Source organism: Vicugna pacos, chromosome 1 (assembly GCF_048564905.1).
Source record: "Vicugna pacos chromosome 1, VicPac4, whole genome shotgun sequence".
In the NCBI taxonomy this organism is placed as follows: Eukaryota; Metazoa; Chordata; class Mammalia; order Artiodactyla; family Camelidae; genus Vicugna; species Vicugna pacos.
In genome coordinates this window covers 63,574,128-63,594,633 of record NC_132987.1, presented here as the reverse complement: position 1 = coordinate 63,594,633, position 20,506 = coordinate 63,574,128, and the positions used below count along the sequence as shown (strand labels likewise).

The 20,506-nt window shown below is 38.2% G+C and overlaps 1 protein-coding gene across 3 annotated transcripts in view; it reads right to left on the bottom strand.

The window, feature by feature from the left end:
- ZNF148 (zinc finger protein 148) overlaps positions 1–20,203 on the bottom strand; it is a 109,264-nt gene extending 89,061 nt beyond the window's left edge. The window contains exon 1 of one of the 3 annotated variants that reach the window (XM_072963910.1): positions 19,983–20,203. The gene's annotated coding sequence lies outside the window, so the exon portion shown is untranslated. Of the gene's footprint in view, positions 1–6,391; positions 6,682–19,103; positions 19,671–19,982 lie in introns of those variants that run through there. The other 2 variants (XM_031683645.2, XM_006200895.4) reach the window with 2 other exon arrangements.
- Between the last annotated feature and the right edge of the window lie 303 nt (positions 20,204–20,506).

The window sequence follows — 20,506 nt, the reverse complement described above, 5'->3', positions numbered from 1 at the left end:
TATTTTTCCATCATTAGTTTTACAGATGACATTTAGTGACTGAAAAAAAAAATTATACTACTATACTAAAAACAATTATATTTAAAAGTCAAGAAAGTAAAGATAAAAGAGAAGTGAAGTTACCACACTTCAGTCGAAATAGAAAATACTGATACCAGGAGACTGTTATAAGTCACATATACATTAAGTAATAACTACAACCACCACTACAAAAACTATAGCAAGACAGACTTAGAAACATTATAAATCTTTCACAAATTACAGAAGATGGAATCCTAAAAAATGTTCTCGTAATCTACAGGAAGGCCAAGAAAAAGAACAAAAAATGAAGATCAGAGAAAATAAACAAAACATAAATAATAAAATGACAGACTTAAATGTTAATATGTATCAATAATTACCATAAGTGCAGCTGGTCTAAATAAACCAATCAAGAAAGACTGGCAGAGCAGAATTTTTTAAATGGCTATATGCTGCTAACTATAAAATTAATAACACACATTGAAAGCAGAAGAATGGAAAAGCTATGAGAATATTTATTTTTTTAAGCAGAAAGGCTACACTATTAACAACCAACTGACAGGGTCAGCTTGATATATATAGACGACTACACCCAACAACAGCAGAATACATATTTCTTTTCAAGCACCCCTAGAACACTCACCAAGACAGATCATATTCTGGGCCATAAAACAAACCTCAGCAAGTCTAAAAGAACTAAAATAATACAAAGTACATTTTCTGACCACAACGGACTCAAACTAGAAATTAGTAACAGAAAGACAACAGAAAAATCTCTGAACACACAAGGATAAACACACTTTTTAAAAGTCCATAGGTCAAAGAGGAAATCTCAAAGAGAAAAAAATTTAAATATATACATAAAAACGAAAACAATGTTAAAAAATATAGGATGCAGCTAAAGCAGTAGCTAGGAGTAAATGTACCCACTAAATGCTTAAATAGAAAAGATCCAAAATCAGTAGCTTAATTACTTACCACAAGAAACTTGAAAAAAAAAGTGCAAAATATAAACCCAAAGTAAGCAATAGAAAGGAAACAGGAGCAGAAATCAATGAAATTAAAAATAGGAAAATACAGAAAATCAACAAAGAAAAAAATCTGTAAGCCTCTAACATGACTAACAAAAATAAAAAGACACAAATCACCAACACTAAGACTGAAATAAGTGTATCACTAAGATCTTGCAGCACTTAAAAAGATAAGAGAATACTACAAAATAACTTTACACTTTTAAATTGAACACTTAGAAGAAATGAACCAATTTCTCAAAATCACACTACCGAAACTAAACCAAGATGAAATCAATAATCTAAATAGTTCTATAACCCCTAAAGAAAAATAAGTTCTTAAAAGACAAAGGGGCAAAAATCATTCGATGGAGGCAGGATAGTCTTTTCAACAAATAGTGCTGGAACAATTGGACATTCATAGCCCCCCCCACCTTCCCCCAAAATAGGTCTAGACCTAAACCTCACAACCACATACAAAAATTAATTCACAATGGATCATGAATGTAAATATAAAACATAAACTACAGAATTTTAAGAAGAAAAAGAGGAGCACCTTGAGGATTTACAGAAAAGAGTCCTTGGGCTTGGCACCAAAAGCATGTTCCATAAAGAAAATAAACCAAACTTCATCAAAATCAAGTACCTGGTGAAAGACCTTAAAAAGATATAGCTTATCTCAGCTACAGAGTAAGAAAAAATGTCTGCAAACCATATATCTGACAAAGGTCTTGTATCTAGAATATATGAAGAGCTCTCAAAACTTAACAGTAAAAAAAAAAAATTCTGATTAAAAAACAAGCAAAAGACATGAATGGACAACAAATAATATATACAAAGATATTTAATATTATTAGCCATTAGGGAATGCAAATTAAAACTACAATAAGATATCACTAATACCTATTAAAACAGCTAAAATAAAAAATAGCAATAATAACAAATGCTGGCAAGGATGCAAAAAAAACCAAAACAGATCTCTCATACATTGCTGATAGGAATGTAAGATGGTACATCACACTGAAAAACAATTTGGAAGGTTCTTATAAAACAAAACATGCCCTTGCCATTCAACCCACGGAGCTCACTCTTAGGCATTTATCTCAGAGAACTGTACACAAAATCCTGTACATGAATGTTCATAACCACCTTACTATTAATAGAAAAATACTGAATATACCAGAAGTCCTTCAACAGGTGAATGGTTAAACAAAATATGTATTAATATATCATTATATTAATCTAGAGATGGAAAATAGGTCACCAGGGGACAGGGAGGGATTTTGGGGTAGGGTACGAATATAAAGAGTAGCAAGAGGGGTTTTCTTTGTGGTAGTAGAACAGTTCTGTATCTTTGCCATTATGGTAGTCACATGAATTTATATATTCAAGAAAAATCACATAGAAGTATAAATACACAAATGAATTAGGATTTTTAAAATGGTGAAAACTGATGGGCAATTTAGCTAACAGTAATATACTAAAGTCAATTTCCTAATTTTGATGTCTTTTTAGAGCTTTATAAGATGTCACCACTGGAGGGGAAGCTATGTAAAGGACACATAGGACTCTACCATTTTTGTAACTTCCTGTAAGTCTATAATTATTTCACAATAAAGGTTTTTAAAAATTGTATGAGATGGGGGCAGAGATACAGATGAAACAGGACTGTCCATTAACTGCTAACTACTGAAGTTAGGTTATTGGTATACAGAAGTTCGTAATACCATTGTATTTTTTTATCTATTTAAATTTTTCATTGTAAAAGGTTAACAAAAATACAAGAATGCCATATATCAAAACACTAATAGCAACTCCTTCCAGTTAATGATTTTTCCTTTTTGCTAATACACATTTAAAATTTTTCTATAAAATAATTTCCTGTATAAAACAATTTTTGAAGAAATTTTTGCTCATATGGTCTTTTGTCCAACTTTTTTAAATTGAAGTACAGTCAATTACAATGTGTCAATTTCTGGCATACAGCACAATGTCCCAGGCATGTATATACATACATACATTCATTTTCATATTCTTTGCCATTACAGATTATTATAAAATATTGAAAAATTTCCTGTGCTATACAGAAGAAATTTGGCTTTTTTTTAATCTGTTTTTATATATAGCAGCTAACATTTGCAAATCTCAAACTCCTGAATTTATCCCTTCCCACCCTCTTTCCCCGGTAACAAGATTGTTTACTATGTCTGCGAGTCTGTTTCTTTTTGTAGATGAGTTCATAGTGACCATTTTTTCTTTCTTTCTTCCTTTTTTTTTTTTAGATTCCACATATGAGTAATATCATATGGTATTTTTCTCTCTCTTTCTGGCTTACTTCACTTGAAATGATGATCTCTAGTTCCATCCATGTTGCTGCAAATGGCATTATTTTATTCTTTTTATGGCTAAATAGTATTCCATTGTATAAACATACCACAATGCCTTTATCCAGTCATCCGCTGATGAACATTTAGGTTGCTTCCATGTCTTGGCTACTGTCTATAGTGCTGCCATGAACACTGGGGTACATGTGTCTTTTCTAATTAAAGTTCCCTCTGGATATATGCCTAAGAGTGGGACTGCTGGATCATATGGTAAGTCTATTTTAGTTTTTTGAGTAATCTCCATACTGTTTTCCATAATGGCTGCACCAAACTACATTCCCATCAGCAATGTAGGAGGGTTCCTTTTCTCCACAGCCTCTCCAGCATTTATCGTTTACGGATTTTTGAATGACGGCCATTCTGACTGGTGTCAGGTGATACCTCATTGTAGTTTCAATTTGTTGTCCTATTGTTTCACTCATTTTTTAAAAGTAGTACTACAGAAAAAAAAATTTTAACTTAAAAAGAACTCTATTGATATTTCTTCCTCTCACAACACAGAGCTTAATTTGAAAATATTTCCTCTAAATACCCAATTTATATTTCACCCAGTTACATTTCACCTGAAAGTTCTAATATATTTTTCTAAAATTAACCAAAAGAATATTGCTAGAAAAGACTTAAACAACCAGCACAATAACTGACCATAGTGATCCTCACAAAACAGAACAGATGTCTAAGCTCAAGATACCCTAAGATGTTTTAACAATTCCAGTTGGGTTTGCATTTGCAATGTTGCCTACGGTATCACAATTAACTCCAAATTGATTTTTTTTCAATTGTATATGGTCTTTTTTAATTTTTCAAACTTTTTTTAAAAAGCAGATGCTGAAAAGTTTACAACAGTTACAAAGTCATGCTGAAGAATTCAACAAACACATGCAATATCTGAAAAAGTAACAATTCACTGACTATAAGAATCTCACAATGCCATTTTAAAATTTTAGCTCAATTATTTAAATTTATCAAGCAAAGTTGATAAAATATCATTTCCCTCAGTAATTAAAACTAATTTTAATTAAATAAGTGAATTAAAATTAAATTATAATAGAAATAACAAGAGACCTGAGCTCTGCATTATCTGTAGGACCTTGGGTAAGTCACAATTTCTCGGAAACTGTTTCCTTATCTACATACTGAAAGAGTAATCTTGTTAATCTTCCAGCTCCAAAATCCTATGTACTACTTCATAATCTTTGACCCATGGCCCTTCTAATGACAACTTTGGGAAAATATTTATAATAGATACAATACAGAGAGGCCAATTACATTATAAACACCTTTCATATGCAGAATATTACTCTCAATATACTAAAATCAGGTCTTCTCCATATCAACACTACTGATACTTTGCACTGGGTAATTCTTTATTGGGGGGATATCATATGCAGTAAAGTGTTTAGCATTTAACCACTAGATACCAGTAAGATACCCTAGTATGACAACCAATGTCTCCAGACAAGGCCAAAATCACCTGTGGTGGAGAATCTTTGCTGTTAGATTTAAAACTCCCAGGGTTCTTTGGAAATGGAAACGGGAAATAGAGACAGTTTTTGTTTTTGTGACATAGGAAGAAAGGCACAGGAAGGGCTAGGAATGAACAAAACAAAGCACAGCTAATAAAGTAACAACAATGAGAATACCAGTACATAAAGCTGAAGAGAAAATTCACAGGTATTCCATCTGTTAACTTCGTAAGCATCTTCAGTAAAGACAGCCAAAGGTTTTTTAATCAGAAATTAATGAAGTTAACATAATTCCTCTTCTCTCCAGCAACTGGAAGGAGGCTAAACATTCTCAAGTTACCAGCTATTCTTTAACCACTAAGAATACCCACACAAAAAACACATCCACCCACAGTTAAATACAATAAGCATCTCTCTGTTTTAATCAAATGAAAATGTGCTACAAATGCCATGAAAAGTAACACTGAGGAATATCCTCCAGTCTTTTATGTATTTAAAGAAAGGCTAAAGACATTCAAAGTGGAGAAACTACATACATCTAAATGTTACAAAAGAGATTAAATCTTCTCACATTGACTTTCTGGCTCTTTAATACTCACTATAAAGTCAACTCAGCCATATTTTCCACCAAATAAACAAATACCCAGTTTCCTTAGTCTATTCTTGGACAGGTCACCAGACTGGGAATAAGAGACCCAGAGGCTATTCCCAGCTGCAAACAGACTGGTAATCTCAAACAAATTATTCACTCAGGTTAAGGTTCTACACCCATATCAAGCTGACAATACTGAAAATCTGCCCAGAAACAAGCACTGAGAAACCCAGGACTTCCTCCTGCACCCAAAGGACAACTGCAAACGTATTTTTAGATTTATTAAATCTAAAAATCTGAATAGAATTGTATTTATAGAAACATTTAACATACTTGAAATTTCAAAACTGTGTGGTGCCTTTACCACTGCCCTTGATAAAATTAATAAATACTCTTTTTTAAAATCACATCATGCCCAACTGTGCAAACCTTCATATGCAAATTACACTAATGATAATTATGTAAAACAAACAAAAAGGCTGTTTTTAATTAAAGCTCTTGGGAAGGGCTTTTAACTTTTGCATTTCCTAACTCTAGTTTTTAATCTGTTACACAAGTAGTTCTTTTCTGGCACTGTGAAAAGTGCTTCACGAAGTCTGGAGAGCAAAAGTTTGTCCTATAGCCTAATTCTGGAAAGGCCTTAGGATTGTTTTTACCACTAAACATGCAGGTTTTAATAGCGCAACCAATACACGGATACAAGCGTACATTTCTGGCTCTTGACACCAAGTTAAAAAAACTGTCTAGTAGACCAAGTTACCCGTCTGACCTTTTCGCACACCATAAAACTGTAAACACAATACAGTCCAATGTAAGATTTGACAAAAACAGGGTCAGGTCGGAAAGGAGGGTGTCAATTAATGGTCGTCGGCCCCCGCTGTCAGGCAGACACTTGTTAGCCGCGGAGAAGCCACTCACAAAGTTTGCCATCCCGCTGGGGGATGGGGCCCAGACTGCGCCGCGGGCCCCGACCCGGAAGACGCGTGTCTGGAAGGCCCCACCGCCCGCCGAAGCCCGGGCGCGCCAGCCACTCAGGTAGGAAAAGCCCCGGCTTCTCGGTGCTTCGCCGCCGCCTCCTCACACGCAGGGGCACTCACGCACGCGTGCGCACACTCATACACGTACACACAACAAAAGGAAGCCGTGCGAGCCGCGTGCGAAGGTTTGCTCGGGCGCTCCGGAAAGCTCCTCCTCCCGGCCCCCGCGCGCCGCCCCGGGCCTGCTGACTTACTGCAGCGCCCCGCGAGGACCCGTGGGTGCGCGGATGTTCGCGGCCCACCGGCCGACCCAATCCGGCTGTGATCCGCTGCGTTTGCGGGCGGCTGCAGCGGCTCAGGGCCCACCACCCGCGCAGCTCCGCGCCGCTGCTCCGCCCGCCGCCGAGCCGAGCGCCGGCAAAATCCCGCCCCGGCAGGCCTGCGCTCCCAAAGCCCAGGAACAGGAGGGCTCCTACTTCCCGGGTCTCTTAAGACATAAAACTGTAAGATGTTAAACCCCTTTCCTTAATGAACCACTAATCAAAAGTAGCATCCAACATGTCACTCCTTAGAATAAGAAATCTTTCAGTAACCTCTTCTTTAAACCTTCTTGCTCTTACTTCTCCACACCTTAGTTTACTCATTTTAGTTTTCCCCTTGCCTGTTTTTAACCTAAGAGCTGCATTTTCCCCAAAAAATAATTTGCCCTAAACCGTCTTTCCTTTTACTCTTTTGAAATTTACTTTTCTAATAGTAACAAGCTTCCTCATTAAGTCCCTTCCATCTCCCACTTACCTATACAAAACCTCGCCACAATTTTTCTAATTTTTATCAGCGCCTACCAAACCAATTCATAAGTAACTTTCTCAAACACTGCATTTTCTTGTCTGTTCTCTCATTCCCTCAAAGCTAACGCTCTCCAACTTAACACACAAATTTGCCCTAAACTGCCCTCAAATTTTGTGAACCTATTCCAGAGAGGCCACCAGTCACTGAAAAATCTATTTCTTAAACCTACCCCCAACAACTTAAAACGATCTTTTCAAATATTCTCTACCAATTCACTTGTATCATTCATAACTCAAGACTACCATACCCATTCACTAAAGACTCTAATTACAGAACCTAATCAAATTAACACATTATCTCTACCATTATATATATACATATATATGTATGTGTGTATATATATATATATATATATATATATGTCTACATTACATGCAGGTGTATATATACGTGTTGACAAGTATAGAGGGGACCCTGCAAAACATCAAGTGTGTATTTCATTCCAATCCCTTGGATATTGGCTCTTCTCAAATTTACAAGGAAAAATCCACACCAACCAAGATTTTCAGGCATCCAATCCCTATCTTTTGAAATTATTTACCTATGTTAAATTAATGTATCACTTAAAACATACTGTCTCCATTTCTACTATAATCATTCCTAACACGTTCCTTAAGGTATCTATCATTAGTCTAACCCACACAATCCATTCAAATATTCAGAATGTACCCCCACTTGCCAAGGCCCAGCAATGTCCAAGGCTGGTCCCAGAAACAATTCTAGATCAAATCAGGCAGATGACAGCTAAGTTGTGAGTTGGGCAACGTGGCCTCCCTGGGCAACTTTAGGCCTTCAAAGCTCTAGATAGTCTCCAAAGGTCCTTCATTATTAAATTTGTTGACTGAATAAATGTAGAAGTAAGGGAGGAAAAAAAATGGTGAATGACCCAGGGCTAGATCCTGGAATTAATTCTGAAGCAAAGCTGCATAGGAAGGAACACAATATTATTTATTTTATGCTTTCCCATATTTTTTCTCACTGTCACTAAATATGCTCTCTCTCTCTCTCTCTCTCTCTCTCAAACATGAAGTAACATCAAAAACCCCGATCTGAACAGGGAGGATCAGTAAGTATTCTTTGCTCAGAAGTTGAAAGAGTTAGTTAATCATGTGAGGAATATAATGCAAATACGAAGGATTTGAAGCGTGCAGCATTTTCCCCTTTAATAGTTTAAAATGTCAGCTGCTGGGACCACAGCAAGGCACTAATGGAGAATTCCAAAAAGCAGTTAGGTAAGCACTTCAGAGTTAAGTCTTTGATAGTACAAGGGAAAAGTTGACAGAAGAGAAAGTCTGACAAAAATCAATACTACTGTATAACTGGACAAGCAAAAGTTTGAAAGCAGAGATACAAGCCAAGAAAAGAGGCCTGGTATAGGTCTTAAATATCATCAATGGAAGATGATGGTTTCAAACCCTGAGGTCATAATACTGAAGATTTAAAAACGAAACAAAAAAAGAAGCAATGTTTCAGTTTTAGCTATATTTTGTTTTGGAACTGGCAAGATTTCTCCTTTAGAGATGTTCAATAAATGATAAATAACTAGAAATAAGACAAGAAAAAAGCATATTTAAAACCATATACCTGGAAGTCACCTGTATATAGGTAACAAATGAAATAAGAAGACAGAGCAGACCAGCCTCCTAAGAACACTAATATAAGTCATAGACAAAAAAGAAAACAAAAAACTACAGAAACCATTTTAGATCCCTTAAGACATCTTCCTACCATCCACCCCATTCATTCCACTTTTTACCTGAACCTCTTTACATATACAAATTACCACCACACAATTCAAAGTTTAATGTAGTTTTCAGGCACTCAAGTAGAGATCAAAGATCTCAGTGTCTCCATCATTCATGCTATTTAAAAAAGAAAGTTATGCATGATGTACTATCCCTTTAATATTAACATAATAGGTAAGCAAGGACTGTCCTTACATGCACAGAGAAGGAAGTGTCCTGGCATTGTTTCCTAGGTTATGTTTTCTCCGTATTTTCTCTGCTACAAGCTACTGACTCTCCTCTCCTCTTCATCTTACCTTATTCCTATTCGGGTCAACTCCAACCTCCTCATTCATTTCTATCCATTTACTAGCTCCTATCAACTTGCTCATGTTCTATTGTCAACAAACTACCCTATGTCTTTTGCCTTTCACATTAGAACACCTCTACCTCACCCTTTTTTCCTTTCATTGTCTAATTTCTAATCCACAAATACCTCTCAGCTGAATTTATCTCAGTATATTATACATGAGTGGTTATGATTTTGCAAGTATAATTTATTTATAAAAAATCTAAAGAAGTCCATCCCCACACCACAACAATTTAGATCACTATCGTCCCTTGTCAGGATACCTCCTCATCTTATCTCAGCTTGGCTTTCCGTTTCCTGGATAAGCCGCTTCTCTCATGACTTAGCTATCCATTCTCCTACTCCTTCAACTTGATAAAGGACCAACTGCTTCTTGCTCCTCAAGGTCACTCTCGCTGTTCTCCTTTCACCAAAAAATCTCTTTGTAGTTCACGTTACTCATTTAAACCATTCCATCTGCAACATCTACCAAACTCCAGGATCCCTCCCACCTTCCCTTCCCAAAGACGTCAATTCTACTTTGTCCCATATTCAGCCATTATTCTCAGCGACTGAGGTGCTGAAGAACTTTCTGCACCCTGACCTTCCTCATCTCCTAAAACCTTCATCTGCATTTCAGCCACCCACACATACATACTGAAAACAGGTCATCAACTGGAAGTGCTGTACCACTAGGATTGTAACTCCAGAGACCTTTTATTTTTTTTAACCACAACTACTGTATTTTCTAGCTCTACACCTGCTCTTCACCTCCTTCTGGCTTCAGTTCTCTTCCTACATAATTTAAATCTGTCCACCAGCAATTTTAATACTGTCCTCTCCAGAATATCATGACCTCCCATTATATTAACCATGCATCTCCCCAAGAAGAGACAATCTCCACCATCTGTTTTTTTCCACACCCACACAATGGGTGTTAAGCACCACCAGAAAGCTATGAAATCTTCTACAACTGACTTATTCTAAATACAACTATCCATCTCATTAACTAATCCAAATCATTTTCATATTTAAATCTTTAATCCCATCAAATACTCAGTCTCTTCCATAAAATTCCCTCAGATCACAACTTCTCCACCTGTAATCAAATCCTCTTATAGCTTCTAAAATGCTGTTTCTCTTCATCCATCTGTTACTTCTTGCCTTCAGCTTTGAAAAAAGTTGTTCCTTCTTCTTAAAATAAACTTCTTAATACAATTCCTAGAGCCAATGATTCCATATTTTCCCAACCCACTCAGTCCTTTAACCCTATGCACTCTGGTCTCTGAACTGCTCTCTTGCAGACCAAAAGAACAATTCCATGCACCAAATCCTATGACCCACCACCCAAGTTCTTGTCCTCTCTTTGGCAAGGACACTTGAACTACCTCCTTTGATTTACATCACTATAACACAAGATTGTACTCTGATCTCTCTAGTTGTTTCTTTTGTCTCCAAGGACTACTAGTCCTCTTCTTAGCCCAAATAGTGGGTATTTTCCCAAATTCTGTCCTGGAGCTATTTCTAATTCCCTCTCCCTCAGGGTCTCATCCCTTACCACTGCTTCTACATTTTCTATCCTCATACCCCCAGCTCCCCAAAAGAATCTTTAAACCATCACCTTCTGCTACAATCTAATTTAATCCTGAAGAATTAGAATATATAATGATTTCTTTTAAACTGAATTCTTCAATTACTGCTTCAATGATTAGTCCAAATAATTTCATAGCATTCAGCACCCTATCAAATCCAGTATTCGTAGCTTCAATTACCAACTCTATGTATGTATTTCTAAATCTCTATTAGACCTCTTTCTTCAGTTGAATCCGGTATTTGTAACTCTAGCTAGGTAACTCCCCTTCGATACTTCCACTGGTGCCTCACACAATGGTCAGTGTCTTAAAAACCAAAGTAGCCATTTTTTCCCATCAAAATGATTCTGCTAACTGATCCAATAATTTCTGTTAACGGCACCACCATTCTCATAGTTACCCAGGTTAAAAGCTCTGGAGTTTCCCTTAACTTTTTCTTTTTCTCCAGTGTTTCCCAAAAGCCCATCTGCCATCAAACCCTTCAATCCTTTGAAATATTTCTTATATCAATTCCCTTTCCTTTTATTCCCACTACCACCATCCCAACTTAGATTCTCAATACTTTCACTTTTATCATACCCTTCTAACTTTGTCTTCTAGTTACTAGGCTCTCTTCATTGCAAAAGAAAAAAAAAAAAAAACAGAAAAGAAAAGAAATAAACAAAATAGGTCACCAGATCAGTACTCTTAAACCCACTCAGAAATCAATGGTTCTCCACTGCATACTAAGTCAAGTTAAAACTCCTTAGGAATCCAAAAAATAGAAACTACTCATTTTCCAACAATCATGGAATGGATAAATACACTGTGGTATATTCATACAATGAATCCTAGAGAGCAATGAAGAAGAATGAACTACTGCTGCATGCATCATGGATGAACCTCACAGACATGATGAGCACAGGAAACCAGATGCAGAAGTATGATTCCACTAGTATGAAATTCAAAAACATACAAAACTACTCTGTGTGACAGAGGTCAGAATAGTAGTTACTTTTGGTTGGAGGAGACCAACCTGGAGGTGACACATGAGGAAACCTTCTGGGATGCTGGGAATGTTCTATATATTGAACTGGAGGGTGGTTACATAAATGGAAACCTAAAAGAATTCACCTGTACTCTTAAGATTTGAGCACTTTATGTAAGTTATTTCTCAATAAACAAATTTTTAAAAACCAGTTTGGTCTGGATTTTTAGATGTTTTATCTACTTTACAGCTTTATTTCCCTCCTCCATTCATGAACTCTAAATTCCAGCTCAACATGTCCATAATCTTTCTCACTGTCACTCATATCACTCCCTCTTCTTGCAATGCCAACCCTCACCATCGTGCCTGCTATAATCTTATTTATCCTTCAAGTATTAAGCTAGGTACCAATTCCCGTACAAAGTTGGACCCGCCACCGTGCTTCTGTCAGACAAATGTGTACATATTTTTGTCTCTGAATAAACTCCTGAAGAATATGAACTGTGTCATATATAAACATGTATCCTTCACACTGCTTACCAGAGAACCTTGACACAGTAAGCATACAAAAATATTCCCTGAATGAATAAATGCTGACAGACCATCAAAAGCACACTCCAACCTAACCCTTCCTTCTCAAACCCATCTATCAATGTCTCCACTCACAAATTTGTTTCTCAGCTTACATATTTAATCATTCAACAAACAACAGAGAACCTACTACATGTAAGAAACTATCTACACTAATGTCCCCCCACCAAACTACTCAAAAATGTAATCCAACTTCAGCTGCCTCTTGAATTTTTCCTCAATTCTAATTTTCTAGTCATCTTCTCCTCCTCTCTCCATCCAATCACATCCCACCCCCTTATTTCTAATCTTCCTGCTATCAAACTAATTCAAACCTTCTTAGTTTCTCCTGTAGCCTCCTAACTGGGCTACTCACCTCCAATCTTACTCTACCACCACACTGCCCCCAATCTATCCTGTATAAAGTACCTGTCAGACTAAGGTATCTAATATACAGTCCTTGATTCCATTCTCCACTTTAAAAAATTCAATAGCTATACATTAATGATATATGCTAGCATGCTTTAATCCTATGTTAATATACTTTAATATTCAAATCCTCACAACCTTTGACAGGAGGTTTAATGATTATCAATTTCCTGATGAGAAAACCGAGTCTCAGAAAGGAAGTAATCCTCTCCATACCCATAGTGCAGGCAAATAGAAGGGCCAAGACTAAAACCCAGCTTCTGTTTGCTTACTAGGCACAACACTATATCATATCAAATACAAACTACTTAGCTTAGCTTTCAAAGCCATCCATTTTCATCCCAACCCCTAATGACTCTTCCTACCTTATATCATATTATATACCCTGTTCATGAACTCTGTGTTCCAGACTACAGGTTGTGATCAATTAATTAGTTTGTCATGAAATCATTTTAATGAGGGACAGCCATCTCTTTTTTTTTCACTTTTCAACCAAACAGAATAATAGAAAATATCCAAGTGCATCCAACATGGTAAGGACAGTTATTGTTATTGAAACTTTGTTTTGTATGTGCACACATTCATGCATGCATATATTAGGTTAAGATGTAATATGTATTCTTTAATGTGATCATAGTAAAAAATTAAAAACCAGCTCATTATTCCCCACATCTCCTTGGTTTCTCACCTCCAAGCCTTTGCTTTTGCTAATCTCTCAGGTTGGAACATTCTTTCTAGTAATTTCTGCTATCCATCCCTTCAAAGACTAACTAAAATACCACTTCCATGCCACTAAATGCAGTCTCAGGTTTTCCCCTAGTCAAACGTCGTTTCCTACCGTTTAACCCCAGTAACATTCAGTATTTTTCTTACATATACATTTGTGATCACAGTGTAGTTATTTGTGCTGAAGCCCAGCTCCCCCATTAGAATATAAATCCCAAAGGATTAATCCCTGATTGCATTTTGCATATAACAAATGTGCATTATCTGTTGACTAAAGAAAATTCATCCCATTATTTTCTGAAACCTCAGTTATAAATCAATAACATAATTTCTACTACATACAAACTTCTGAAACTCTTATCCTTCAAATAGCCCTACCATCTTCCTCCCAAAATTAGCCATTTCAAATAATCCTCTTTACCTTCAATCTTCTCTTGCTTTCTTCTAAACATAACCTATCATGTATCAATAACCTTCTTCTTCTTTCAGAATCATACCTTATATTAAATAACACCTTTCCTTCTCCATCTGCTATCTTCCCCTTTATTCCTAGCTCTCTAACATCCATAATGATAAGTCTCATATTCTTTAAACAGACATTTCTTTCATCTTCTCTTCACCCAGACTTCAATTATTTCAATTCATTTATAGTGTACATATTTTTGTCAGCCCCATTAAATCCTCTGTAGAAAAAGGCAGATAATGAATAAATAAATTGAAACAAACAAAACATACAGATGATTTAGGTAAATTACCTTGGATACTTTCTCACTCATTCATTTATTCAACAAGCATGTATCTACTGGACGTATGCCTTCAATTCTCTTGTCTATTGTATAATTTGGAAAGCAGCTTTGAGAAAACCATGCAGGAAAATGCCAGGATAACAAGCCAAGTTGACTCATACTCTTCACTCACAGAGACCAAGTCATTTGTGGGGTACAGGCTCAAAAAAGGAAAAACTAAAAGTTACACCAGCCATAGATGGAAATAGATATCCCCCCTCCCGAGTTGTTCCAGGGGTCTCAAAAATCTACCCAGCAAAGGTGAATTTGAAAAGGAACAAATCAGTAGAAGTAGCTAAAATGAAATAGGCAGAAAGCATTCAGACAAAAATAGATCCAGACTCCAGGTTCATTCTAGGGCTGCAAGAGAAATTTGGAGCAATTTAGTTCCTTTCCTGAGATCTCTAAGGAATCCTTTCAAATATCTAGCTAAAGTATGGTACTTATATCCCTTCCTCAAAACTTAGCCAATACTCACTTCTCCATTCTCTGAACTCCTTCAGCACTCACTGTCTGTAAAACTCATTTGGGAACTTAATCATAACTATCTTGTTCATGGTAATGAACTGTTAACAAACATAGCCAGAATTTATTTACATATTAAAATCAGTGTGGTCCTCTTTAAAATAGTTACTTTGAGAGGTTACCACTGACTCATTTATGCACTCCATCCATCCACCACCTGATGCACTTAACCAACATTCATCTAGTACCTAACCAACTCCACGTGAAAAATCACCACTGTTCAAAAATTTTCCAAATTCCTCTTTGGGAATGTTTTCCAAAGTTACTTAATAAGTTAACTAAGAAAATCATCCTCATTTCTGTGTCTAACTGAATTTGAACCAAAACTATTCATTATTCTACTTGATAATAACAGAACTTCAACACTTCTAAAAATCAAGTATTTCAAACTAAAAAGATTTGTCACCAATGAGACCAGTCAGAATAACATTATGCCTTGTATAATTTTAACTGTGCCATCCTGGAGGGATTATGAACTCCTAGAAGGTAGGGACAGTGTTTTACTCATCTTTATAGACTTCTACCCTCAACAGCTCACAATAGGTACTCAATAAATAAGTATTGTATAGAATGTGCAGGAGGTTCAGACAATAAATCAGGAAAGGTGTTCCAAAACAGTTCTCAACACTACTTCTGAAAGTTGATTAACAAATTACAAAAATTCTCATTTGGAGGTATACTTTTGATACTTGTATTAAAAAGTCAATTTTCTGAAAGAACTGAGGATTGTGAGAGAGAATGGAAGATTGCTGGAGCAATGAGACGAATGAAGGTGGGACAGAAACAAATGTCAGAGGGTGAGAACTGTGGGATATAACACGACATTTGGAGAAAGATTGGGTAATTTTGTGAAAGAAAGGGTAATTGAGAGAGTGGTAGGAAAGATGGGGAATTTGGGGATACATGTGGAATTATGGGAAAGATGGGGATTCTGGGGAAGGAAAAGAATAGTGGAAGGGACAGGGAATTTTTAGGAAATAATGGAGAATGATGAGGAAAATGCTGATTGTGGGACACCCAGGGAAGTGTGGGGGGAAAAAGAGAAAAATATCAATTTTCTGAAATCTTACACTGATACAGAATTACTTCACAACTGTCTTTCTCCCCTTAAAAGAATATAAATACCATAAATTCCTTGAGGATAGAAACTTCATCTAACACTTATTATCCTAAAAATGAATTAAATCAGGCAGATTCTTAAAACAGCTAAAATCTCTAAGCACTCACTTAGGCCTGAGGTATAAGAAAATCCAAATTAACCAGCTCCCAGGTCCAGACCAGATTCATTCAGATTAAACTAGCCTCATATTAGAAGAGAACCTTTGGTGCCACTCATTAGATGTTTTTGCAGGATTGTTTCAGTTCCATTCTAATCCATTCTGTTGTCTTCCCTTAAATCTAAAGACCTTCCTCCTAAAATACAAAAGTCAGATATCTCTTTTGTACTTATCTCTCTTTCTCTCTCTCTCTCTCTCACACACATACACACAATTTTGTCTATATCTCACAGTGTTCAGCAATTTCACACAGTCCCATTATTACCAGTAATGGTGGACACTACTTTCTATCATTCAACAGGTATTTATTAAGCACTAAGGATCAACCTGTTGCGAGTTTCCCCCAAGATTAAAGAAAGTCTTAGCTCTAGAGCAGGTTACAATCTAGCTACCATTTGCAAAACAAAGAGAAAATAATTCCCCAAAACAAAAGCAATATTCAGCAGTATAGAATCTACATGTGAATGTTGTTCTAATTCAAAGTAAGGAAGATTCTCAAGAGGTGGAGTTACCTAAAACAAGACTTTTGAAAAGGGGAGCAAGATCTTTCTACACTCCCAATATCCAACACCCTGACTCAGTGATGTTGTACCTCATACAAAAATTTCAAAACCAATATTTTATGAATCTATCGTAATATATGAGCAGTATTCTTTTTTCCACCATATTCCCCACATATTAGTGACTTAAATATGACAATTTCCTTAAAACTGCCACAAATCTGTCTCACCACTGTAATTTAAATCCCCTTCACAATTAACTATATCCAAATGTCCTCAGAATTCTTTACTTTTCTTCCAGCCTCCAACAAAATTATCACCATCTCCATCATATCCTGGCCCTCTTCTTCTCCCTCTTATCACATTTCCCCATCCCTCCCTCCCTCCTTCACAAAGCAGAAACACATCTCCACACCAATCCATTCCTTCCTAAAAAACATAATTGCCACAGAAGCCTGGAAAGAACAATCAAGGATCATTTTAATCTATTCCCAGACTACCCACACTGAAACTCTCTACAAGACTGTCAAAGAATTCTGCACAGTAGACCTAGTAACTAATTCCAAGATGAACAACTATCACTGCCAAACAACCACTCTTCATCTCTAACCAGCAACCCTAATGCTGCAAAGTTGCTGTTTTCTACAGCCTAGTCTTTGCTATAGGTCCATCATCAAACTTTCTTTAATCATCTCACCCAGTTTTTCCAGTCTAAATTTTAAATGTTTTTTCTTAAAGAATATTAAAGATATAAAGACATCAAATAAAAAAGCTAAAATAATAACTATCAAAGTTTGGAAAGAAGGAAAAAGGAAATAATGACAGTAACACAAATCCTTTCCACTCACAGTAAGAAGTCAAAATTTTGACTCCTTTATAACGTCATTTTGATCAATCAAGAAGTAACAGTACATGCATATTACTTGGAGCTCTAGAGAAAAGCGTGATAAGAACTACAAAAATTAACACTTAGAAGTAGTCTCTGAAAAGTGGGACTTTTCAGTGCAATGGGCAGGTGAGACAGGGGTTACTGCTTTTCATTATAAGCTCCCTCAGGACAATTTTTTAAAATTATTTTCATGTATTATTTCATGTAATTTAAAGGAGAGACAAACAATAATAAAATACTCTATTTAAACCCATTCAACTTACAAAAATTAAAAGAGCTGACAATATACAGTGCTGGTGAGGGGAAGGAAAACAGACCTTCTCATACTATGATGGCAACAGAAATGGGTACATCCTACTATGTAATATACTGAAGCCCTTAAAAGGAGCGAGTTAACTCTAAATGTACTGACATAAAGTTTTCCAATTTTTAAAAAAATAATCCTGAATTATTTCCAGAAGAAAAATTTTAATAAAAGCCCCTTTCCCCTCAAATGCTAATTATCCTCCTTTAGAGCTATTTGCTAAATAAGTAAATAAATTTTCCCATCCCTCTCCCAAATTTCTTTCCCTCTTCTCCATTAATCCTTCCATCTTCTAGTTCCATAAAAAGACCTTTCACACTTCCCTCTCCTCAGCTGAATCAACATTACAATGTAATGTGTATACAATCTTTCTTAATAACAAAAGGTGAATAATCTTCAGGTAAATCTTAAAGGTATGGTTCTAGCCCAGAACTCCCTCTTGGAAATCTGGTCTGTTGAGAGCTCAGCAAATCCAACAGCCTGGATACATTTCCTGATATGGAAATGCTAATATTCCCTCCAGCCTGACTCTAGAATCATCCAGTCTCTTCAGGTTCCCCTAGACCTCAAGACGACCAGTCCTGACCTCCCTGCAACTTAAGACCAAAACAGACATTCTAATCCTCCACTCTGCAGGCCCACACTTTGTAGGCTAATACATTTTCTTCAACACCACCAAGCCTCTATGAGGGTATACATTCAGGAACTGTGAATGGCAAAAGACCTCCCCCAGCCGCAGAGTTATGGAACCCATTCAGTCAACTAGACTAATCTGAACTACAAATGGAGCCTCCAAAGAAGGGCCACCATGCATGGACTCTCCCCACCATTAATTATAACCCTGTGTACTGCAAACCAAGCTGAATAATATGGCAACAGTCCTCTTGGACCAGATAAGCTGGGCAGTGAAGAAAACCGCCAAGTCAAGTAATTTCCATTCCAGCATCTGCCAGTATAGTGTTCACCCAGCCTCTGTGTAAGTGATATTTCAAATTTGCTAAAACCTAAACTCCATGGCCTAGAGAATCCCTGTAGGCCAGGCATTTTCTTAAGGTCTGGCTCAGAGATTCTCATATTCACCGGTGCAGGTCTAAAATGTCTCAGACCAAACTACAGACTAAGATCTAATTCTCAGTGACCCCAACCGCTGCTGGTACCCACACTTACCAGATGTCATCTACAGAAGAGCCCAAACAGGTTCGGAACTAGGCCATCCTGGCCCATCTGGAATAACTCTTTAGTCCTTGGGCCAACACTTATTAATTCTGCTACATCTGTCTATGCTATCACGCATTCTCTTCATATTCTCTAGTATTTAGCACTCCCTCTTGCTTTAAACGTACCCTTTCTATTCAAGGAAACTCCTTACATCCTTTCTTTCCTTCCCTTAGAAACGCTTCAGTTCTTTCCATAACGAAATACCTAATGTATCTGCACAATGAACACCACCCCCCGCTCCCGGAATCCTCAAGACTCCTCCACAGCCACCCCCTGCATTCCTCCACCTACCCAGCATCTTTTCCTCCGGCCTCTCTTCCAGTGCACGCTCCCACTACGTTTCCTGCAAAGATTCCCTTTTCTCCAACCCTTGCCCTTCCCTTCTCCCAAAGAACACATTCAGGCAGCAACAGTGCCTGAGGCCTGCGGTGCATAAAGCACTGCACCAGGCACGGCAGACAGAGACCCGGTGTCTCCCTAGGCTTTTCACACCCACACCCAGCACCCTCCAGCCACCCCGTGCAATCATCCCACCTCCTTCCCTACCTCTGACACCCCCCTCAGGCCTCGGAGGCCGCCTTCTCGCTTCAGCCATCCCCGTCATTATCCTTTCTCACCCCCCAACCCACCATCCGCGCCCTGTTTCCTCCCGTCCCCCAGCGAGCTCCTGCGTTTCCCTCGGCCTCGGCTGGTTCCCTGGCCACCCCCAGCCTCGCCACGGCTCGCTCCCCCCGAGGTCAGGCCGTTACCGCCGCGCGCTCCCCCCGCGCGCCGCCCCCCCTCCCCCGCCCTCCCCCGGGCCCGGGCCTGCCAGGCCGAGCGCTTTACCGCGGGCGGGCGCCGAGTCGCGCGGTCACCGATTGCAGGCGGCGGCAGCTTCAACCTTTCTAGGGGCCTTCAGAGGAGGGGAAGGGGGGAGGGGGGAGAACTTTTGCTGTGGCAGCTTCGGCAACAGCTCCCACCCCTGCGCCTTTCTCCTGTTCCTCCCCCTCCTCCTCCTCCTCTTCCTCCTTCTCTTCCTCCTCCCAGAGCAGTAGAGACGCAGACATGCCGCGGCTAGAGCGTCGCCGCGGTCGCCGCCACTGCCGGCGCGGTGCATTGTGGGAAGCCCCGCACACGGGAAGCGCTCCGCGGCACCCGCCCTCCCTGTGCCGGGGACCTGGCTGGGACGACTCAGCGTGGCTTCTATTCCGGCGCCTGCGTGTCACCAGCCGACCGTGGCCGGGGAAGCTGGCCCTGAACCACGGGTCCCCTAGGCTGAGCCTGAGAAGAAAGCAGTCTGAAAAATATTAGAACTAAGGAAATGTTTTCGAGATGGGGGTCCGTCTTCAGCCTTAACTAGTGCCTATCGC